General features: G+C 42.1%; 1 protein-coding gene and 1 long non-coding RNA gene across 2 annotated transcripts in view; both read right to left on the reverse strand.

The window, feature by feature from the left end:
* TXNDC16 (thioredoxin domain containing 16) overlaps positions 1-24850 on the reverse strand; it is a 460012-nt gene that overhangs the window by 277190 nt on the left and 157972 nt on the right. The window lies entirely within an intron of this gene.
* The window catches only part of LOC134760145 (uncharacterized), a 34734-nt gene continuing 27771 nt past the window's right edge, over positions 17888-24850 (reverse strand). Inside the window, exon 4 of the long non-coding RNA XR_010137040.1 lies at positions 17888-18195. This is a non-coding gene — a long non-coding RNA (uncharacterized LOC134760145). The remainder of the gene's footprint in view (positions 18196-24850) is intronic.

Raw genomic sequence — 24850 nt, forward strand, 5'->3', positions numbered from 1 at the left:
ATAGGAACAGCTCCGGTCTGCAGCTTCCAAAGAGATCAATGCAGAAGGTGGGTGACTTCTGCATTTCCAACTAGGGTATCTGGCTCATCTCACTGGGATTGGTTAGACAGTGGGTGCAGCCCATGGAGGGTGAGCAGAAGCAGGATGGGGCATCACCTCACCAGGAAATGCAAGGAGTCGGGGAACTCCCTCCCCTACCCAAGGGAAGCTGTGAAGGACTGTGCCATGAGGAACAGTGCACTCCAGCCCAGATACTATGCTTTTCCCACAGTCTTTGCAACCCACAGACCAAGAGATTCCCTTGGCTGCCTACACCACCAGGGCCCTGGGTTTCAAGCACAAAACTGAGTGGCCATTTGGGCAGACACCGACCTAGCTGGAGGAGGTTTTTTCTTTGTTTTTTTTTTTCATACCCCAGTGACACCTGGAATGACAGCGAGACAGAACCATTCATTCCCCTGGAAAGGGGACTGAAGCCAGGAAGTCAAGTGGTCTAGTTCAGTGGATCCCACCGCCATGGAGTCCAGCAAGCTAAGATCCACTAACTTGAAATTCTCGCTCCCAGAACAGCAGTCTGAAGTCAACCTGGGACACTCGAGCTTGGTGGGGGGAGGGGCATCCGCCATTACTGAAGCTTGAGTAGGTGGTTTTCCCCTCACAATATAAACAAAGCCTCTGGGAAGTTCGAACTGGGCGGAGCCCACCACAGTGCCACAAAGACACTGTAGCCAGATTGCCTCTCTAGATCCTCCTCTCTGGGCAGGGCATCTCTGAAAGAAAGGCAGCAGCCCCAGTCAGGGGCTTATAGAGAAAACTCCCATATCCCTGGGAAAGAGCACCTAGGGGAAAGGGTGGCTGTGGGCACAGCTTCAGCTGACTTAAATGTTCTGCCTGCTGGCTCTGAAGAGAGCAGTGGATCTCTCAGCACAGTGCTTAAGCTCTGCTAAGGGACAGACTGCTTCCTCAAGTGGGTCCCTGACCCACATGCCTCCTGGCTGGGAGACACCTCCCAGCAGGGGTTGACAGACACCTCATACAGGAGAGCTTCGGCTGGCATCCAGTGGGTGCCCCTCTGGGATGAAGCTTCCAGAGAAAGGAACAGGCAGCAATCTTTGCTGTTCTACAGCCTCCGCTAGTGATACCCAAGCAAACAGGGTCTGGAGTGGACCTCCAGCAAACTCCAGCAGACCTGCAGCAGAGAGGCCTGACTGTTAGAAGGAAAACTAACAAACAGAAAGAGTAGCATCAATACAACTAAAAGGATATCCACACAGAAACTCCATCTGAAGGTCACCAACATCAAAGACCGAAGGTAGATTAATCCACAAAGATGAGGAAAAACCAGCACAAAAAGGCTGAAAACTCCAAAAACCAGAATGCCTCTTCTCCTCCAAAGGATCATAACCCCTCGCTAGCAAGGGAACAAAATGGATGGAGAATGACTTTGATGAATTGACAGTAGGCTTCAGAAGGTGGGTAATAACAAACCCCTCTGAGCTAAAGGGGCATGTTCTAACCCAATGCAAGGAAGCTAAGAACCTTGATAAAAGGTTAGCGGAATTGCTAACTAGAATAGCCAGTTTAGAGAAGAAGATAAATGACCTGATGGAGCTGAAAAACACAGCACAAGAACTTCGTGAAGCATACACAAGTATCAATAGTCGAATCGATCAAGCAGAACAAAGGATATCAGAGATTGAAGATCAACTTAATGAAATAAAGCATGAAGACAAGATTAGAGAAAAAAAAACTAAAAAGGAATGAACAAAGCCTCTAAGAAATATGAGACTACACATAATTGTCAGATTCACCAAGGTAGAAATGAAGGGAAAAAATGTTAAGAGCAGCCAGAGAGAAAGGTCAGGTTACCCACAAAGGGAAGCCCATCAGACTAACAGCAGATCTCTCTGCAGAAACCCTACAAGCCAGAAGAGAGTGGGGGCCAATATTCAACATTCTTAAAGAAAAGAATTTTCAACCCAGAATTTCATATCCAGCCAAACTAAGCTTCACAAGCAAAGGAGAAATAAAATCCTTTACAGACAAGCAAATTCTGAGAGATTTTGTCACCACCAGGCCTGCTTACAAGAACTCCTGAAGAAAGCACTAAATGTGGAAAGGAAAAACTGGTACCAGCCACTGCAAAAACATACCAAATTGTAAAGACCATTGACACTATGAAGAAACTGCATCAACTAGTAGGCAAAATAACCAGCTAGGAACATAATGACAAGATCAAATTCGGGAGCCAAGATGGACAAATAGGAACAGCTCCAGTCTACAGCTCCCAGCGTGAGCGACGCAGAAGACGGGTGATTTCTCCATTTCCAATTGAGGTACCGGGTTCATCTCACTGGGGAGTGCTGGACAGTGGGTGCAGGACAGTGGGTGCAGCGCACCGTGTGTGAGCCAAAGCAGGGTGAGGCATCGCCTCACCCGGGAAGCACAAGGGGTCAGGGAATTCCCTTTCCTAGTCAAAGAAAGGGGTGACAGATGGCACCTGGAAAATCGGGTCACTCCCACCCTAATACTGAGCTTTTCCAATGTGCTTAACAAACAGCACACCGGGAGATTATAATGAACACCTGGCTCCAAGGGTCCTACGCCCACGGAGCCTCGCTCATTGCTAGCATAGCAGTCTGAGATCAAACTGCAAGGCGGCAGTGAGGCTTGGGGAGGGGCGCCTGCCATTGCCTAGGCTTGAGTAGGTAAACAAAGTGGCCGGGAAGCTCCAACTGGGTGGAGCCCAACACAGCTCAAGGAGGCCTGCCTGCCTCTGTAGACTCCACCTCTGGGGGCAGGGCACAGAAAAACAAAAGGCAGCATTAACCTCTGCAGACTTAAATGTCCCTGTCTGACAGCTTTGAAGAGAGCAATGGTTCTCCCAGCACGCAGCTTGAGATCTGAGAACGGGCAGACTGCCTTCTCAAGACGGTCCCTGACCCCTGAGTAGCCTAACTGGGAGGCACCCCCCAATAGGGGCGGACTGACACCTCACATGGCCAGGTACTCCTCTGAGACAAAACTTCCAGAGGAACAATCAGGCAGCAGCATTTGTGGTTCACCAATACCCACTGTTCTGCAGCCACTACTGCTGATACCCAGGCAAACAGGGTCTGGAGTGGACCTCCAGCAAACTCCAACAGACCTGCAGCTGAGGGTCCTGACTGTTAGAAGGAAAACTAACAAACAGAAAGGACACCCACACCAAAAACCCATCTGTACGTCACCATCATCAAAGACCAAAGGTAGATAAAACCACAAAGATGGGGAAAAAACAGAGCAGAAAAACTGGAAAATCTAAAAATCACAGCGCCTCTCCTCCTCCAAAGGAACGCAGCTCCTCACCAGCAACGGAACAAAGCTGGATGGAGAATGACTTTGACGAGTTGAGAGAAGAAGGCTTCAGACGATCAAACTACTCCGAGCTAAAGGAGGAAGTCCAAACCAATGGCAAAGAAGTTAAAAACCTTGAAAAAAAATTAGATGAATGGCTAACTAGAATAACCAATGCAGAGAAGTCCTTAAAGGACCTGATGGAGCTGAAAACCATGGCACCAGAACTACATGATGAATGCACAAGCCTCAGAAGCCGATGCGATCAACTGGAAGAAAGGGTGTCAGCGATGGAAGACAAAATGAATGAAATGAAGCGAGAAGGGAAGTTTAGAGAAAAAAGAATAAAAAGAAATGAACAAAGCCTCCAAGAAATAGGGGACTATGTGAAAAGACCAAATCTACATCTGATTGGTGTACCTGAAAGTCACGGGGAGAATGGAACCAAGCTGGAAAACACTCTGCAGGATATTATCCAGGAGAACTTCCCCAGTCTAGCAAGGCAGGCCAACATTCAAATCCAGGAAATACAGAGAACGCCACAAAGATACTCCTCGAGAAGAGCAACTCCAAGACACATAATTGTCAGATTCACCAAAGTTGAAATGAAGGAAAAAATGTTAAGGGCAGCCAGAGAGAAAGGTCGGGTTACCCACAAAGGGAAGCCCATCAGACTAACAGCTGATCTCTTGGCAGAAACCTACAAGCCAGAAGAGAGTGGGGACCAATATTCAACATTCTTAAAGAAAAGAATTTTCAACCCAGAATTTCATATCCAGACAAACTAAGCTTTATAAGTGAAAGAGAAATAAAATACTTTACAGACAAGCAAGTGCTGAGAGATTTTGTCACCACCAGGCCTGCCCTAAAAGAACTCCTGAAGGAAGCACTAAACATGGAAAGGAACAACTTGTACCAGCCACTGCAAAAACATTCCAAATTGTAAAGACCATCAAGGCTAGGAAGAAACAGCATCAACTAACAAGCAAAATAACCAGCTAACATCATAACGACAGGATCAAATTCAAACATAACAATATTAACCTTAAATGTAAATGGGCTAAATGCTCCAATTAAAAGACACAGACTGGCAAATTGGATAGAGTCAAGACCCATCAGTGTGCTGTATTCAGGAAACCCATCTCACGTGCAGAGACACACATAGGCTCAAAATAAAGGGATGGAGGAAGATCCACCAAGCAAATGGAAAACAAAAAAAGGCAGGGGTTGCAATCCTAGTCTCTGATAAAACAGACTTTAAACCAACACAGATCAAAAGAGACAAAGAAGGCCATTACATAATGGTAAAGGGATCAATTCAACAAGAAGAGCTAACTATCTTAAATGTATTTGCACCCAATACAGGAGCACCCAGATTCATAAAGCAAGTCCTTAATGACCTACAAAGAGACTTAGACTCCCACACAATAATAATGGGAGACTTTAACACCACACTGTCAACATTAGACAGATCAACGAGACAGAAAGTTAACAAGGATATCCAGGAATTGAACTCAGCTCTGCACCAAGCAGACCTAATAGACATCTACAGAACTCTCCACCCCAAATCAACAGAATATACATTCTGTTCAGCACCACACCACACCGATTCCAAAACTGACCACATAGTTGGAAGTAAAGCACTCCTCAGCAAATGTAAAAGAACAGAAATTACAACAAACTGTCTCTCAGACCACAGTGCAATCGAACTAGAACTCAGGATTCAGAAACTCACTCAAAACTGCTCAACTACATGGAAACTGAACAACCTGCTCCTGAATGACTACTGGGTACATAACGAAATGAAGGCAGAAATAAAGATGTTCTTTGAAACCAATGAGAACAAAGACACAACATACCAGAATCTCTGGGACACATTCAAAGAAGTGTATAGAGGGAAATTTATAGCACTAAATGCCCACAAGAGAAAGCAAGAAAGATCTAAAATTGACACCCTAACATCACAATTAAAAGAACTAGAGAAGAAAGAGCAAACAAATTCAAAAGCTAGCAGAAGGCAAGAAATAACTAAAATCAGAGCAGAACTGAAGGAAATAGAGACACAAAAAACTCTTCAAAAAATTAATGAATCCAGGAGCTGGTTTTTTGAAAAGATCAACAAAATTGATAGACCACTAGCAAGACTAATAAAGAAGAAAAGAGAGAGAAGAATCAAATAGATGCAATAAAAAATGACAAAGGGGATATCACCACCGATCCCACAGAAATACAAACTACCATCAGAGAATACTACAAACACCTCTCCACAAATAAACTAGAAAATCTACAAGAAATGGATAAATTCCTCGACACATACACTCTCCCTAGACTAAACCAGGAAGAAGTTGAATCTCTGAATAGACCAATAACAGGCTGTGAAATTGAGGCAATAATTAATAGCTTACCAACCAAAAAAAGTCCAGGACCAGATGGATTCACAGCTGAATTCTAGCAGAGGTACAAGGAGGAGCTGGTACCATTCCTTCTGAAACTATTCCAATCAATAGAAAAAGAGGGAATCCTCCCTAACTCATTTTATGAGGCCAGCATCATCCTGATACTAAAGCCGGGCAGAGACACAACAAAAAAAGAGAATTTTACACCAATATCCTTGATGAACATTGATGCAAAAATCCTCGATAAAATACTGGCAAACTGAATCCAGCAGCACATCAAAAAGCTTATCCGCCATGATCAAGTGGGCTTCATCCCTTGGATGCAAGGCTGATTCAGCATATGAAAATCAATAAACGTAATCCAGCATATAAACAGAACCAAAGACAAAAACCACATGATTATCTCAATAGATGCAGAAAAGGCCTTTGACAAAATTCAACAACCCTTCATGCTAAAAACTCTCAATAAATTAGGTATTGATGGGATGTATCTCAAAATAATAAGAGCTATCTATGACAAAACCACAGCCAATATCATACTGAATGGGCAAAAACTGGAAGCATTCCCTTTGAAAACTGGCACAAGACAGGGGTGCCCTCTCTCACCACTCCTATCCAACATAGTGTTGGAAGTTCTGGCCAGGGCAATCAGGCAGGAGAAGGAAATAAAGGGCATTCAATTAGGAAAAGAGGAAGTCAAATTGTCCCTGTTTGCAGATGACATGACTGTATATCTAGAAAACCCCATCATCTCAGCCCAAAATCTCCTTAAGCTGAGAAGCAACTTCAGCAAAGTCTCAGGATACAAAATCAATGTGCAAAAATCACAAGCATTCTTATACACCAATAACAGACAAACAGAGAGCCAAATCATGAGTGAACTCCCATTCACAATTGCTTCAAAGAGAATAAAATACCTAGGAATCCAACTTACAAGGGATGTGAAGGACCTCTTCAAGGAGAGCTACAAACCACTGCTCAAGGAAATAAAAGAGGATACAAACAAATGGAAGAACATTCCATGCCCATGGGTAGGAAGAATCAATATCATGAAAATGGCCATACTGCCCAAGGTAATTTACAGATTGAATGCCATCGCCATCAAGCTACCAATGACTTTCTCTACCAAATTGGAAAAAACTACTTTAAAGTTCATATGGGACCAAAAAAGAGCCCGCATCGCCATGTCAATCCTAAGCCAAAAGAACAAAGCTGGAGGCATCACGCTACCTGACTTCAAACTATACTACAAGGCTACAGTAACCAAAACAGCATGGTACTGGTACCAAAACAGAGATATAGTTCAATGGAACAGAACAGAACCCTCAGAAATAATGCCGCATATCTACAACCATCTGATCTTTGACAAACCTGACAAAAACAAGCAATGGGGAAAGGATTCCCTATTTAATAAATGGTGTTGGGAAAACTGGCTAGCCATATGTAGAAAGCTGAAACTGGATCCCTTCCTTACACCTTATACAAAAATTAATTCAAGATGGATTAAAGACTTAAATGTTAGACCTGAAACCATAAAAACCCTAGAAGAAATCTAGGCAATACCATTCAGGACATAGGCATGGGCAAGGACTTCATGTCTAAAACACCAAAAGCAATGGCAACAAAAGCCAAAATTGACAAATGGGATCTAATTAAACTAAAGAGCTTCCGCACAGCAAAAGAAACTACCATCAGAGTGAACAGGCAACGTACAAAATGGGGGAAAATTTTTGCAACCTACTCATCTGACAAAGGGCTAATATCCAGAATCTACAATGAACTCCAACAAATTTACAAGAAAAAAACAAACGACCACATCAAAAAGTGGGCAAAGAATATGAACAGACACTTCTCAAAAGAAGACATTTATGCAGCCAACAGACACATGAAAAAATGCTCATCATCACTGGCCATCAGAGAAATGCAAATCAAAACCACAATGAGATATCTCACACCAGTTAGAATGGTGATCATTAAAAAGTCAGGAAACAACAGGTGCTGGAGAGGATGTGGAGAAATAGGAACACTTTTACACTGTTGGTGGGACTGTCAACTAGTTCAACCATTGTGGAATACAGTGTGGCCATTCCTCAGGGATCTAGAACTAGAAATACCATTTGACCCAGCCATCCCATTACTGGGTATATACGCAAAGGATTATAAATCATGCTGCTATAAAGACACATGCACACGTATGTTTATTGCAGCACTATTCACAATAGCAAAGACTTGGAATCAACCCAAATGTCCAACAATGATAGACTGAATTAAGAAAATGTGGCACGTATACACCATGGAATACTGTGCAGCCATAAAAAAATGATGAGTTCATGTCCTTTGTAGGGACATGGATGAAGCTGGAAACCATGATTCTCAGTAAACTATCGCAAGGACAGAAAACCAAACACCGCATGTTGTCACTCATAGGTGGGAATTGAACAATGAGAACACATGGACACAGGAAGGGGAACATCACACACTGGGGCCTGTAGGGGTGTGGGGGGACTAGAGGAGGGATAGCATTAGGAGAAATACCTAAGGTAGATGATGGGTTGATGGGTGCAGCAAATCATCATGGCACGTGTATAACTAAGTAACAAACCTGCATGTTCTGCACATGTATCCCAGAACTTAAAGTATAATAATTTAAAAATAATAAATAAATAAAAATAAAATCTTTAAAACAAAAAAAAGATGAGAAAACTAAGGCACATAGAGGTTAAATAACTTACCCAACTGGTAAGTGTAGGAGCCAGGATTGTGCCCCAGCAGTGATATATTTTTCCCCTCCTAGTACAATTCTGTACATCCTGGGGATCATGCATAGCCTACCTAGGCAACTACAATAAAGATAGCAATAGCCTTGATTGCTCTGCCATGTTCTGTAGTGAAGACGAAGGAGAAAAGAAGAAGAAGAAGAAGAAGAAGAAGAAGAAGAAGAAGAAGAAGAAGAAGAAGAAGATGAAGACGAAGAAGAAGAGAAGAAAAGAAGGAAGGAAGAAGGAAGAAAGAAGAACCACCACCACAACAACAATCTAAAGGAATACGGGTGATTCAAGAAGTCAGCTGACTAAAGAAATTACATATAATTCACAGTGCAAGTGCTGTGGTAAAAGGTGGGTAAAGTATGTTTTAAAGGCTAAAATTCTCTCTGCCTTTTATTTTTCATTATGGAACCTACAGTTATTTATAATGGTTGACTCCTTGAGAGGAAGAAAATATTCCAAATTGCTGAACTGATATTTTTTAATACTGCCTATAACCCTCTCCAACAAAGCTGGAAACTCCCTTACTCAGGTCAAGGAGATGGTGTTTGGTTTTATTTTAAATTGTGGTAAAAGAGACATCACACAAAATTTACCATTACATGCATTTTTATTTTACAGTTTGGTGGCATGACATATGTTCACATCATTGTTGCACTCACTCTTGTAGTCTGATTTTTAAGACAAGCCTGGATCACAACATAGAGTCACAATTTGTCAAATAACAGCCACTCCCTTCCCCACAAGGAGTTAGACCCAAGCTGTCTAACTCCTGATATAGTACAAAAACAAGTCTGGATGGAGAAAAGAGCAACACAGTGGTAAGAGGCAAATGGTTCGGGCAGTATTAAGAAATGGAGATGGGTTCGCGACCAGCCTGACCAACATGGTGAAACCCCGTTTCTACCAAAAATACAAAAATTAGCCAGGTGTGGTGGCGTAGGCCTATAATCCCAGCTACTCAGTAGGCTGAGGCAGAAGAATCACTTGAACCCGGGAGGTGGAGGTTGCAGTGAGCCAAGATCGCACCATTGCACTCCAGCCTGGGCAACAGAGCAAGACTACGTCTCAAAAAAAAAAAAAAAAAAAAAGAAAAGAAAAGAAAGAAAAGAAAAGAAAAAGAAAAAGAAATGGAGTTGGGTGCAAAGCAGAGAGACAGATATGTAAAGTTAGTGTGAGGCAGGGAAACAAGACTTCCAAATGCCAGCAAATGACTCCGGTGCCATCCTACCTCCCTAACCTGCCGTCCTTCTTGCTTCCTGCTAAACCCTCCTGGAATGCCCTTTCTCTCTAATTTCTCACTCCACACCTTCTCTAGCCCAGGAAAACTTGCTCCAATCTTCACTGCATTCATTCATGACCACCCACCACATTTGCAGGTATTTCACTTCTTATTGAAATACATAACGTCAACATTGCATTGCTTTAGATTGTTATTTAGCCCTTTCATGTGCTTCTGACTTGTTCCTCAAAATTAGTGAAGGCTCCCCCAAGTCAGGGACCACATCTTAGGTATGATTCTTCATTAGTCCCACTTCCCATCCACCACCATCCCTCATAAAGCTGACCACATAATAGGCATTCAATGAATACTTGTTGACTCAAATCCCATTATTGTGGAAAACCTTCTAAGTGACCTTTGCATGAGTAAGTTCTCAATCTTTAACTTTCTATTTTTATGTGGCATGCTATGGAGACCCATTATTTGAAATTGCTTCCAGAATTTCTGTTTACTAAGTATGGTTTGAGTTATTTAGTGCAGGCAAAAAAAAAAAAAAAAAATGACTGTTAGCTGCCGGAAAACATTTTTTATAACATTGTTATTGGCAACTCATGCTGACATGGAACTAGTTCTTTGTTTTGGCTGAACTTTGAACACAGATTCACATTCTCTAAGTTTCTTTTGGAGTCAACTTTACTCTCATAATAATTTCCTAAGATTGCTAGCTAAATCTCTCAATATGAAGCAGAAATGGCCTGTATATAGAATGATCTAGCTAAAAGTCCAAAGTCTGTGCTCATTTTACTGCCTTTAGTTAAAATGTTCTGCTAGCAGCAAGGCTGTAATTCCCAAATGTTCACCATATGCACAAGCCCAAGAAAATCAAACAATTTTCTGTTGTAATTGGGTAATAATATGGCCTACCTTCTGTCTTACCATTTGAGTTTGCAATGTGAGCAATAGCAAACAAATACCGTTTCTCTCAAGGAAGAACAAAGATTTTCAGGTCAGTATTATTCAAGAATGCACAGCACACAACACCCAGAATTCCGTGATACCAATGACTGCCCCATCTTCCCAAGGTCTTTGAAACACCCATCATGGAGGTTTCTTTTCTTTTCTTTTCTTTTCTTTTTCTTTTTTTGAGAAACGGTTTGGCTTTGTCACCCAGGCTGGAGTGCAGCAACATGATTTTGGCTCACTGCAACCTCCTCTGCCTCCTAGGCTCAAGTCATCCTCCCACCTCAGCCTCTCATGTAGCTGGGACTACAGGGACACACCACCATGCCTGGCTAATATGTATGTATGTATGTATGTATGTATGTATGTAGAGACAGGGTTCCGCCATGTTGCTCAGGCTGGTCTTGAACTCCTGAGTTCATATGATCCACCCAGCCTCCAGGCGTGAGCCACCATGCCCAGCTGGTTTCTTAATGATGATAAATTAGCATATTATAATATTTTAAATTTATTAAACTTCCTTGCATTTAAATTCCATCTTCCAATTAGATTGCAAATTAGAAGTGAATAAGACATTTTTTACATTTGTTTGTTTCACTTATGCTTTGAAACCAATAACTTAATAATTGAATTGACTCATGATTAAGTCAACAAAAGTTGAAGTGGCTTTTTCCATCAGAGATGGTGGATTTTTTTGGTATTCTGCATTCAGAGGATGTTACCATCTTTTATTTATAAATTTAACTTATAAATATTTATCCTTTACTTAATCAGAGGGTTGCCTAGACTAAAAAGCATGGTTAATACAGAAACCTAGAAGGTGCCAACTTTCTACTATGTTTGATTTTTCAAGTATTTTAAAAATTTTTTGAGCTACTCTTCAACTTTTTTCCCAGGCTGATTCCCATCTCAGATGGCTTTTCTCCTTGAACCAATGCAAGACAAGCTGATAAATGGTACAGTTTACCAATAGGCTAGTACTTCTACCCCATGTTGAATAGCTAAGTCCCTAACACTCAGCAACACAGGCAATAATCTGTAAGACTAATCACATAAAGGAGCTAGGACATCTCCTTATCCCTACCATCCAGATCTTTCATGGACCCCAGGTTCTTCCATCTCCCCAGGGTACTGGTAGCCAGTGGGATTCCATTCCATGCTGTGTACATCAGATAACTGGCTCAGTCCCACTCCCCACCTCTCTTTTTTATTCTCTTCTCTCCTCTTCCTCCCCTCACCAGCCTTTCCTTAAGAATCACAGTCCTATGAGACCCCCGGGAAACTATTCTGCTGTCTTCCCCTGCACTGACCTGGGCATACAGGAGCCTTTGCCTCACACTCCTGCTAGCTCTTCCTTCCCACCAACCCCACAGATGCTTCCTGAAGCCCCTGTGCACCCCCTTCCCGCCCAGCCCATGCCAGGAAGTCCCGTGCCCCATCCTTCCCAACCCGGGGAACATGTGAAAGTCAGGCCAGTGTAAGTGAGGGGTTGGGAGTGAGAGGCAGGAAGGGGGTACTTTTATTTCTGGGGTTGTGAGAAAATAAATTCCTGTAATCCCAAGTTAGAATCTGGAACAAACAGAAACAAAGTAATAAGGAACGATTTGTTTTTCTAGTGCTTAGAGTATTATTCCTTTGGCCATATTCAATGATGTTGTGAACACTGGCCTGGAAAACTATACCACCTCTTGATTTAAAAAAAAAAATCTGGGGTGTGGGCTGCATTTTGAGCTCCACTAGTCTACAATCTAACCCAATCTAACTCCATCCCCTTCCTTAATTCCACTACGACTTTCCCTGATTGAGCCCATTGATTCTCACAGCTTCAGTTTGCACCTCTAAAAAATGAGTCAAAACCTAGAATTCAAGTGCAACTTATCCTCTGAGCACCAGGCACACATTTCATCTCAGAGATGTGCCCCAGGCCAGGCTATCCCCAAAGTTTCCCAACTCAATAAGGTACCCACTGAGCTCCACATCTTCCCCTCATATCTACCCACGGCCAGTGCAGAGAGACCTATGAAAATATTTAAAAGGCACTCCCCTGGGGGCAGTGGGGAGATATGAAAAATGAAATATGAAATGTGCCTGCCCCTTCCTTCGGGGGACTAGGAGCACAGCTTCCCAGGTCAGAGGCTCCCAGGTCAAGGAGCTCAGCTGGGCTACCAGAGCACATGCTCAATTTCACCTCTGGGCTGTCATTCTTATATGGAAGCTCCTCCTCCCCTCTTCCCTCTTTCTTTTTTTTTTTTTTGTTTACAAAAGTCTTTAATGAAGGCACCAAAAGCACATCTGAAATTGTAAGGAAAAGTAGGGTTTAAAGCTTTCTGAAATTGTTCCCTTCCCTTCTTATGAAATCCTACATTGTACACCTACATCCTGTGCCTTATATTTTGTTTCAAATAAAATATATGTTATGAAAAATATTATATCTAAAATACAATTTGTGAGTGGTCAATTCATACTTAAATGAACACTAGGGAGTTAATGTCTACTTATCACGAACTTTTCAATAACAGATTTTAGGTGAACTCTTCTACTGTGATGATTAATGTAGCATATTAAACCTATGTCATTTTATGTGGTTTAATATGGATGAAGCTGGAAACCATCATTCTCAGCAAACTATCGCAAGGACAAAAAACCAAACACCGCATGTTCTCACTCATAGGTGGGAATTGAACAATGAGAACACATGGACACAGGAAGGGGAACATCACACACCGGGGACTGTTGTGGTGTGTGGGGAGGGGGGAGGGATAGCATTAGGAGATATACCTAATGTAAATGATGAGTTAATGGGTGCAGCACACCAACATGGCACATGTATACATATGTAACAAACCTGCACGTTGTGCACATGTACCCTCTTTCTGTCACTATTTTCTCAGTCACCCGGGTTGAACATCTACCAGTCAGCTTCGAAGTCAGTTCTTCCAGCAAGTCTTCCCTGACCCTCGGAGTTAGAATGCGGTACCCTCAGCGTCCTGTGCTCCCCTCCCCCACCTGCACCCGCCCCTTAGACTTAGCATGCTGCAGTGTAGCCCCCTGTCATTTCCCTGCAAATCACACTAGAGTGAGAGCTGGGAGTAGTGAGATACTCGACTGTCTTAGTTATACGGCTTTTACAGCAATTCCCTTATTTAATTTTATATTTACGGTTTAGGCAGTTGGGCAAGTGTATTAGTCCGTTTTCACGCTGCTGATAAAGACATACCTGAGACTGGGCAATTTACAAAAGAAAGAGATTTAACTGGACTCACAGTTCCACATAGCTGAGGAGGCCTCACGATCATGGCAGAAGGCAAGGAGGAGCAAGTCACATCTTAAGCAAAGGGGGGCTGGCAAAAAGACAGCTTGTGCAGGGAAATCCCCGTTTTTAAAACCATCAGATCTCGTGAGACTTATTCACTATCATGAGAACAGCGCAGGAAAGACCCACCCCCGTAATTCAATCACCTCCTACCGGCTTCCTCCCATGAGGCTCGGGAATTGTGAGAGTTACAATTCAAGATGAGATTTGGGTGGGGACACAGCCAAACCATATTAGCAAGAAATACTGAATTTCCTGTTTTCCTCAAACCATTTTATTTTTATTCCAAATCCCTATCCCACCATCCTGGGGTGTACTTTGTTCTCAGTCATCCTTAGCCTTCCCTGCAGGGCCAGGACCCCAGGGACCTGCCTCAGTCACCAGGACACCCCCATGGGGTGTGGGTTTTAGCAGCTATGCCGATTCTGGGCTATGTGTGGGGACACTGAAATCTTGGAAAAGTCAAGATTTGAGGTCCCATCACTCCCCAGGGCACTTCCAGGGAGCAAGAGCTCCCACACAATTCCCAGGTTCGCCCACCCACCCCCAAGGATGGGAAACACCACCCCCACCCCATCTCCATGCTTCCCTCTCCCCTCTCCCTCCAGGACACCCAGCCCACTTCCTCCATGCACTTTAGCCTTTAAAAACCAAAAGTCAGAAAGGGAAGTGTCTTGTCAGGAACTTCTGCCTTTTGCCCCCTCTGAGGCAAGGTCAGAGCCTGGCTCCCTGCTTAAATGCGAGAAGATAAATAATAAAATACAGGAAGAAAAACATAAATTCATATCTCAGAAAATTTCCCAGCCATGTATCTGTCATCCTTGTCCTCTCCCCTGGCACCCTTGTGGTGAATAATACTCCCTCCCTGCCCCACCGAAGGTGTCTGCATGCTAATCCCCACAACCTGTGAATATGCCACCTTACATGGTAAAAGGGATTTTGCAGATGTAATTAAATTGAGAATCTTGATGTGGGGATATGATTCTGGATTAGCCAGGAAGGCTCAGTATAACCACAAAGGTTCTGCTTTTAAGTTTTAATTTGTTCTTTAGATTCACAGGGTACATGTGCAGCTTGTTACAAGGATATATTGTGTAATGCTGTAGTTTGGGCTTCTATTAATTCTGTCACCCAGATAGTGAACCATAGTACCCAATAGGAAGTTTTTCAGCCCTTTCCTCCCTGCCTGTCTCCTTCCATTTGGAGTCCCCAGTCTCTGTTGTTCCAATCTTTATGTCTACATGTATCCAGAGTTTAGCTCCCAATTCTAAGTGAGAACATGCAATATTTGGTTGTCTGTGCATTAATTCACTTAGGATGATGGCTTTCAGCTGCATCCATGTTGCTGCAAAGAACATGATTTTAATCTTTTTTATGGCTATGTAGTATTTTTTATGTAGTATTCCATGGTGTAAACGTCTACATTTTCTTTATCCAGTCCACTGTTGATGGGCACCTAGGTTGATTCCATGTCTTTGCTATTGTGAATAGTGCTGTGATAAACATGTAAGTTCAGGTGTCTTTCGGGTAGAACCATTTGTTTTCCATTTGGGTGTATACCCAGTAATGGGATTGCTGGATTGAATGGTAGTTCTATTTTTAGTTCTTTGAAAAATCTCCAAACTGCTTTCCACAGGGACTGAACTAATTTACATTCCTACGAACAGTATATAAGTGTTCCCTTTTATCCACAGCCTTGCCAACATGTTATTTTTTGATTTTTGCATGTTAGCCATTCTGACTGGTGTGAGATAGTATCTCATTGTGGTTCTGATTTGCATTTCTCCGATCATTAGTGATGTTCAGCTTTTTTGCCATATGCTTGTTGGCCACATGTATGTCTTTGAGGAGTGTCTGTTCATGTCCTTTGCTCAGTTTTTAATAAAGTTGGTTTTTTTCTTATTGATTTAAGTTCCTTATAGATTCTGGATATTAGTCCTTTAACAATGGTTTTTATAAGAGAGAGGAGCTATAAAGGTGGAAGCAGAGGCCAGAGAGGGGAGATGCTACACTGCTGGCTTTGAACATGGAGGATGAGGCCATGAGCCAAGGAATGCAGGCAGCTTCTAGAATCTGGAAAAGTCAAGGAAACAGATTCTTCCTATAGAGCCTCCAGAAGAATCACAGGCTTGCCAACACTCTGATCTTAGCTCAGTGAGACTGATTTTGTACTTCTGATCTCTGGAACTGTTATGATAATACATCTGCATTGTTTTAAGCCACCAAGTTTGTGGTAATTTATTACATCCTATTGGAAACTAATGTGCCACCTGTGGGCAGGGACCTTATGAAGTATCTTACACAGAGTACTCAAAAAAAGTTTATAGAATTGAATTCCCTGCCTCTCATATGTAGAAATTCAGAAACAGCATACTAGACCTAAAATATGGCTTCATTGGCAGGATTTGGGCAGGGTAGTGTTTGGGTTTTTTAAATGTATTTTCCAGGTGTTTGCCCTTACTCTTCCATCTACCACCCAAGTAGTATTGGGGGCTTTGTACACAGCTCTCGAGGCATGGGTGATCCAGCCTGAAAGGAAGAAGCACCTTCAGCTCCTGGCTTTTGAGCCCTTGGGGAGACCTCATTCAGTTGTAAGATTCAGGCATTGGGAGGGAAAAAAAAGTCTTTAAAATTTTCCAAATATAAATTCCTTTTAAATATCAGGAGCCACAACATGATACCAGATTATACCATGAATCGTGGAACAGAAGAAATGTGTGATTATGTAAGAACAATTCCTACCAAAAGGACAGGCATTCCACCAACAGGAAGGCAAGAGAGATTCCTAAATGCTGAGACCAGAGGTCAGCTGCAATGGGTCTCTAAGAAAAGCCTGTGCTTTGCACTCCCCTCCTCTAGGCCAGGCATGAAGCCATGGAAAGAATGGAAGAGCCCCCGAGTAAGTTTGGGAGATTCCAGAGCCAAAAAGACAGTTGAGACAAAGTGGATGCAGGTTACATGGACTTCAGAGCAGCAGGCTAAGCTGCAGACATGGACAACAGACACCAGTTATATTGTAGTGTCAGGGACCAGACAAATGCCACTCAGCTAGTACACGGGACATTATGTGGCAGCTGTGCCTTGTCCCAGTGCCAAACGCTATGGAAGCACCCTCACTATCCTCCCCACCTTCACCCCTCAACAAGGAGGTGAACCCTGGTGTTTGCCTTAGCATTTAGTCCAAAAGAGATTGCTCATCAAGTGATCATAATTAGGTAATAGTAAGTCTTCCAACACCACTGGCAGAATTTAGTGCTTGAGAGTAAAATAATTTCAGTTATGGAGAGATATAAACAATGACATCTTTTCACATCAAAAATTTGTACCCTGGTAAAAATTTCTACCCAACAAATAACTGGATGAATGGAATGGAAATGGAAACTTTAATTGGAATGAAATGGAAACTTTAATTGGAATGAAACCCAATCTTTGTTATGTAAAATTTGTTTTTATTCCCTATAGTTCAAAGAAAATCATTCTATTGTATAGCTTCATATTTAAAGCACATTTTTCTTTCTTAAAAATGTTTTTATGACTGGGTGCAGTGGCTCATGCCCATAATCTCAGCACTTTGGGAAGCCAAGGGGGGTGGATCATGAGGTCAAGGGATCAACACCATCCTGGCCAACATGGTGAAACCCCATCTCTACTAAATACAAAATACAAAAAATTAGCCGGCCATGGTGGTGGGCACCTGTAGTGCCAACTACTTGGGAGGCTGAGGCAGGAGAATCGCTTGAACCCGGGAGGTTGCAGTGAGCCGAGATCGTGCACTCCAGCCTGGCAACAGAGCAAGGCTCTGTCTCAAAAAAAAAAAAAAAATGTTTTTACAGTAGTTCTATATTTTTCTCTTTCATGACAAGGTGAATTTAAATTTTATGTATCAATTCTACTTTAAAAGTATACAAGGAGTTTTTTTCCCCTTTATCAAACATGAGTTGATCATTTAAAGCTCCATTTTTCATCCCATAGCCTGGAAAAATCTTGATGCGAAAGGGAGATAATCTTAATTCACTCAGGGAAAGAAACTCACCATAATTTATTTTTATGACCTATCAGCGCAATGGAGTGGAAAGGTCGCAGGCCCTGGCATCAGCAGACATGGTCTCTAGGATCCCAGTGTTCTAGTGCAGTCTCTGGGTGGGAGTTCCATAATCTCACTCGTATCTTGTTTCCTCTTCTCCCGTTTATAAAATGAGGGCGCTGAAAGAGATGATCTCCAAGGCAGTGCTTCTCACACTTGAAAGTATAGATCTCCTTAAAATATAAACTCTGTTTCAGTAGACGGAGGGGGAGGGCCTGACATTCTGCATTGTAACCAGCTCCCAGCTGAAGCTGATAATGCAAATCCTTGGACCAAACTTTGAAAAACAAGATTCCAAGGGACAGCCCCGTATCTAACCTGTCTTGTGTTTCAGTAGCTCATGTATGCATTCAGAGTCCTGCCATTCTTCACATGTTAAGGATATATTTTGGATAGTTAAAAAAAAGACCTGTATTGTTCAGGTTTCAAGTTAATTTGGGATTGAGATTACTATTAAGGATTGCAGATCACCATAAACAAATACATAAGCACAGCCCTTTCTTCTCTAGCCTAGCAGTTCTAACCCTAACTGCATATTAGTATCACCTAGGGTGCTTTCAAAAACTACCAATGCCTGCCCACCCACCCCCACTTACATACACACCAGAATACAATTTAACTGGTCTGGGGCGGGGCCCAGTCATGGGGTCTTGCTCAAAAGCTCTACTTGTCATTTGTGCAGCCAAGATAGAGAACCACTGCAGGCCAGTCTCTCCAACTATGAAGGCACTTCAGGTATGGCCAAGTTGTTTTTACTACTACCCACAGCTGTTACCCATTAATTCAGTGCATTCTCATGGAAAGCTTGAATTATACAACTCGCATAAACATTTCTCTTATTAACTCAGTAAGAGTTCTCGGCAAGAGAGATGATACAGAGCAACTCTCAGCTTTGTTTGGTCGTTTTTAGACAAAAACAGAAAATGATCAAATTACAATGCACACTGTGGCTATAAAGAGCACACCGGCTCTCAGGGAGATTTTCTCCATCTTCTCTTTTGCAAGGCTCAAGTTTAACCAGCAAAGTCTTGTAAAGCTGGCAGAAGCCAGCAGAGGCAGTAAACGTTTCTGGAGGCCCAGATGTTAGCAGAACAATCCGTCTCTAGAGTACAGGTCTTTCCACAATGTCACAGTGCTCAAGAAGCCAGACTGTCTTGTGTTGTAATACTGGCTACACCATTTTCTAACTCTATGACCTTGGGCAGTTTTCTCAACACCCAAATTTCTTTAACAGTAAAATTAGTCAAAGTGATTATGATTAGGTTAAAATTAGTTGATGTGTGTAAGATATTTTTTGCACAATGTTTGGTATATAGTGACTATTATTATTATCTACCCCATGAGATTAGAAGTTAATATTATTATTGCCCCCCCACCTTAAAATTACATCTTAGCATTGCCTTAGCAAGACTACAGGATACATATATTTGTTTAGAGAATGATGAAAAGTGCAGTGTGGCTGCTGGCAAGGCTGGGGCAGTCATAAAGCCAGAAAAGTAAATTGAGGCTGATTTGTGGCAGACCTTAGAGACTAGGCTAAAAACTCTAGCTTGATCCTATTGACAATGGAGAGCCATTTGAAATTTTTGAGCCAGAGAATGATGTGATCATTTTCCTGCTTTAAAACAGATGAGTGCAGAATTCAAACAGGGTTTGCAGGTATCTCACCTCTTCTTAAGCTACCAGCATTTCTCTGTCCTACTTCTACAATTGATGTCACCACAAGATTGCAATTTGTGGTTATCCTAAAGCAAAAAGGGACTCTCAAACTACTGACATTTTCGTTTCTGCCCCAAGAAGATGACAGTTGAACAAAACCTTGAAGTCCCGATGTACCTCTGACAACTCCCAGTCAGCTACATCCTTGGGATAATTTTATTTTTCCCTTAAATCTTATAACAGATATTTGTATCAATCTGAGTCACTTAGGTGATTTACATTCCAGTCCCCTAGCAAGACCCAAATCAAAGCAAGAGAGCAAGGTAACTGAGAAAAATGTCATGGATCATCCTGGAATAGCTTAGGGTCTCCAGGTACTATGGAAATTTCTTCTTTACTTGAGAGAAATGGCTACCTTGCTATCAAGTAGCTCATAGGTTTAGGGTCAAGGAGTTTACAACTGAGAGTTGGGGCAGGTGTGATAAAGAATGTGAAAACTTATACAAGCAGTGAATTTTGCTCAAATTAACTCTCACATGTTAAAACCAGAGGATGTAAAATTAGGTAGCATGACCCTGAGCTTCTACTTAAGGAAAAGACCAAACACTCTTTCTTTCTTTTCTTTCTTTCTTTCTTAGATGGAGTCTTGCTCTGTCGCCCAGGCTGGAGTGCCGTGGTGCAATCTCAGCTCACTGCAAACTCCACCTCCCAGGTTCAAGCAATTCTCCTGCCTCAGCCTCCCAAGTAACTGGGATTACAGGCGCCCACAACCATGCCCAGCTAATTTTTGTATTTTTAAACGGGGTTGCACCATGTTGGCCAGGCTGGTCTTGAACTCCTGACCTCGTGATCCACCTGCCTTGGCCTCCCAAAGTGCTGGGATTACAGGCATGAGCCACCACTCCTGGCCCAAACACTCTTAAATAAAACAAATTTCTTCCAACATGTAAGTGACAGGTATTTGGGAAGTGATGTTGAAATGATGTAACTTCTAAACCTAGTTCTTCCTTGATTTGGGGAGAGTTATTTAACATTTAGATCTCTGTTCTCCCCACAATAAACAGTAGTAGCAAATTGTCAATCATCCAGATGTGCAAATTTCAACAAATGCTATTGCGTGCTTACTATGTGCTAGCCCTTGCATTTTATTCACTAAATCCTCACCATAACTCGATTGATTAGGTAACACTATTTATCCTGTTTTGCAGAAAAGAGTACTGAAACGTAGATCGAGTAGCTTGTCCACAGCCACAGAGCTTGAAAGTGGCAGAGCTTAGATGCAAACACAGAATCTAGAGCCTGTGCATCTCCAATAAAATGCAGTCACTGCCCTGAACAAATGTAGAGCCTCATGGAGGGAAACAGCATGTACAAACACCTTTATAACACAAGGTGCTACTGCAAGAAATCAAAAGGGAAATAATGTTAAGGGAGAGAAGAAGAGAGAGAGAAAACATTGTTGCCAGGGTCAAAGGGCTTCTGGGAAAAGGTGTGTTGGAAATGGGGCTGAAAAGAATAAGTGCTTGGGATTTCACAGGGTGAGAGAGTGAAGACATTCTAGGTAGAGAAAACAATATGAACAAAAGCATGAAAGCAAATCCCAGGCACATTTGGGGTATATCATTACTGTGCTTTAGTAAAAGACAGGCAGAGTGGGTGGAAACAGACTCCACAAAAGCCTGGAGAAGTATTAAGGGTCTGAACCAGCTGGTGGAGGAAGAGAAAGTAGGAAAGAAATCTATGAGACATTAATCACTGAGGAAGAATGCTGAGAATTTGGCTACTCTTTAAGACTAATGTCTAATTCAACTTTGTATTTAGGGTGCCTAGTCCTCTATCTGGCAGATAGTACAATCTAAGCTCATGTGTGTTGATTGAATGAAGGAGAAAAAGAACCAGAGATGGGTCAGGAAGTCAGCTGGGTATAAGTAATTCAATAAGTATCATAAAAGAACTCTGGGGTTATACATATGAGTAAATGTTGGAGTCATGAACTTAAATAGAGAAGTCAAGAAGGGAAACTGGTTTGGAGGACTGCCAGTCTACCTCACAAGGTTCTGGCAAAGATGAAATCAAATGAGGTTAATACAGTGCTTCTGTAACTCTATTTGAGGCATATGTATTTGCATTCATTTGTTCACTGAACATTCTTCCACATTCTCTGTGCCATGTATTCATTCAATGAATATTTCATGAACATCTATAATCTGTGCCACAAAGATGAAGATAACACATTTGTCTGAGAAACTCGCTGTCTAGTGGTTGAGGCAGAAACAAAGCAGAGTAATAATAGTAGCCAATGTTTATTGACTATTTGCTGCATGACACGCATAATTACTTTGTGTATTGACTCATTTTGTTCTCATAACAATCCTATGAGATATATATTATTACCATCTGTGGCAGGCAGAATAATAGCCCCCAAAGAGGCCCATGTCCTAATCTCCAAAACCTGTGACCATGTTATATGACACCACAAGGAGAATTAAGCTGCAGGTGGAATTAAGGTTGCAAATAAGCTAATATTGGGAAAGGGAGAGTAGCCTGGGTTATCCAGGTGAGCTCAGTGTAACCACAGGAACCCTTAAAAGTAAAAGAGGAGTCAGAGTCAGAAGGAGATGTGACAATGGAAGCAACATGTTACAATGGAGTAATATTATGTCTCAACTCTCCATTGCCAGCTTTGAAGATGGGCTTGCTGACACATTGATTTTAGCCCAGTAAGAAAGGCCTAATTCCAACTTCTGAGCTATAGAAATGTAAGATCATGCATTTTTTTTTTATTAAAGCCACTAAGTTTGTGGTAATTTGTCACAGCAGCAATAAAAAACTAATAAACTATTTTCTAGAGATGAGGAAATGGAGGCACAGAAAGATTACGTTACTTGTCCTAATTTTGAGTACTTAACATTGTTCTGTCTTGGGAGCTTCCTGGTTTTTCTCACACCTCTCAGGTTCATTTGTTTCTCAGGCTCCATGCAAGATTCCTCATCCCAACCCAATCTCTAAATGTCAATGTTTCTCAGAGATTTCTTCCAGAGATACACTTCTCTTTCTCTTTGAATTCTTTTCTACATGATCTCATCTATGCCCAGAGTTTTAAATATTGCTTATGATTCTGTATTATACTGGTGACTCCCAAAATGATATTTCTAATTGGGACCCTTTCCTCTGAGCTCTACACTAGTAAGCTTGGCATCTGGCAACCTGATATCTTTATTTGAATAGATTACAAATATTTCAAACCTAACATGTTCAAAACAGAATTTCTACCACAAACAACTTCCCAATCCCACATTCAATTACACTTGACTCAAGTCAAAAACTTTAGTTAAGCTTCATCCTCTCTTTCCCTCACCCTCCATGTTCATCCCACTAGCACTTAACCCAGTCCATCCATTTTTGTCTGCCTTGACTACCAACCTGGCCTAAACGCCCATCATTTCTCACCTGCAAAACTGTAGTAATTTCCCAATGGCCTCTGCTTCTATCCTTGTTCCTCCATGGAACTCTTTTCCTCACCAAGGTGAGAGTGTCCTTCTTTGACAGTAAATCAGATCTTGCCACTTCCCTGGTTAACATCCTTTAATGGCTTTTCATTGTCCTTAGAATAACATCTAAGCTTCTTTTCCATGACTCCCAAGGCCCTGTGTAATCCAGCCCCGTCCACCTCATCCACCTCGCCTGATGCCATTGCCACTCACTCATTCACCTTTTTTCAATGACACTGGGCTTCTCTCATCGTCTCAACCCTCAAAGTTCTTTCCTGCCTCAAGGTCTCTATATCTGCTACTTCTCTTTTGGGGAGTGTACTCGCATACCTTTCACCTATCTATTCATTCTTCGATTTTCATGTGAAATGTCTCCGCAGTAAAGTCAACATCAAACCATGTGAACTAAAGTATTTTCATTCTTCCATCTGACCTCTCCCAAACTTTATTCTCTATCTCAGGCCCATTATTGCCTTCATAGCACTGATTACACCCTGCAGTTTTTTTGTCATTTTGGTTGTTTTTGTTTGTTTGTTTTTGTCTTTCTAGAATGTTAGTTCAATAAGGGCAAAAACTGTGTCCGTCTTAATTACCACGGTAACCCCAGAGCTTAGTACTATGCCTGACACAAAGTAGGTGCTCAATAAATGTGTTCAATGTTGAATAAATGTTAATGTACAAAGTTAGTTATGTTCAAAATGGTACAGGAGAGTGAAGTCAGCCAGATGATGGAGTCCGAGATGCCAACCTCTATCTCCCCACAAAAACTAACAAATAGGCAGATATCCATAAATGAAAATAGCTTTGAGAGGACTTAAGGGTCCAATTAAGAATCTGCAGAATGCAGTAGAGCAAAACGGAAAAGAATAACCCCACAGAAAGGATCACTGGGGAGATCAGCCTATCCAAGACATCTGGAGATGCCTAAGAACAAAGAAGAAGGGTGGGGGCTGCCAGTCTCAGTCACATGGTAGATATCGCCACAGTCCTGTTCTCCGGAGGACACTGGCATATTTCACCACCAAGGTAACCAACACCATCCTACTGCAGAAGCCTCCCAAGAGAAGGAGCTGCTGCTATACTTCCTATTTCCTTCCAAGGCAACCCTCCCAACCCTGCATGTGCCCCAGACCCTGGAGCTGCAGCTGCTTCATGTGTAAATGCACTCCAGACCCCAGCTCTGTGGGCACCCTGTGCATGCCCTTGCCTCAAACACCAGAGCCACCACTACTATAGCTAGCTCAGCCACAGGCCTTGAGGACTTGATAGTATAATCCAGAGAGGGTCAAAACATACATAAGATAGTTTTAAAATCTCATGTTTCATCTTTAATGTGAATTTTACATTACTCTCCAAGATAGCTTTGTGTTTTGTTTTATGTCAATAAAAAAGAATGCTATCTGTCTTCAGATAAAAGGTGATGCTTTATAAAGATGCTCCATTTTTCTGTCTGTGGCTGCATTTACCCCATTTTGAGATTTGCTCATGACCCTAAGAGAGCTGGAACTCATCACAGGAATTGAATGTAGAGGACTGAGATCAAGAGAATGTACAGGTTAATGTGAAAAATGAACTTGGAGACAGAAGAGCTAGATATGAATCCTCAGTTATCCATTTCCTGGGT

This window comes from Pongo abelii, chromosome 15 (genome assembly GCF_028885655.2).
Source record: "Pongo abelii isolate AG06213 chromosome 15, NHGRI_mPonAbe1-v2.0_pri, whole genome shotgun sequence".
Lineage (NCBI taxonomy): Eukaryota > Metazoa > Chordata > Mammalia > Primates > Hominidae > Pongo > Pongo abelii.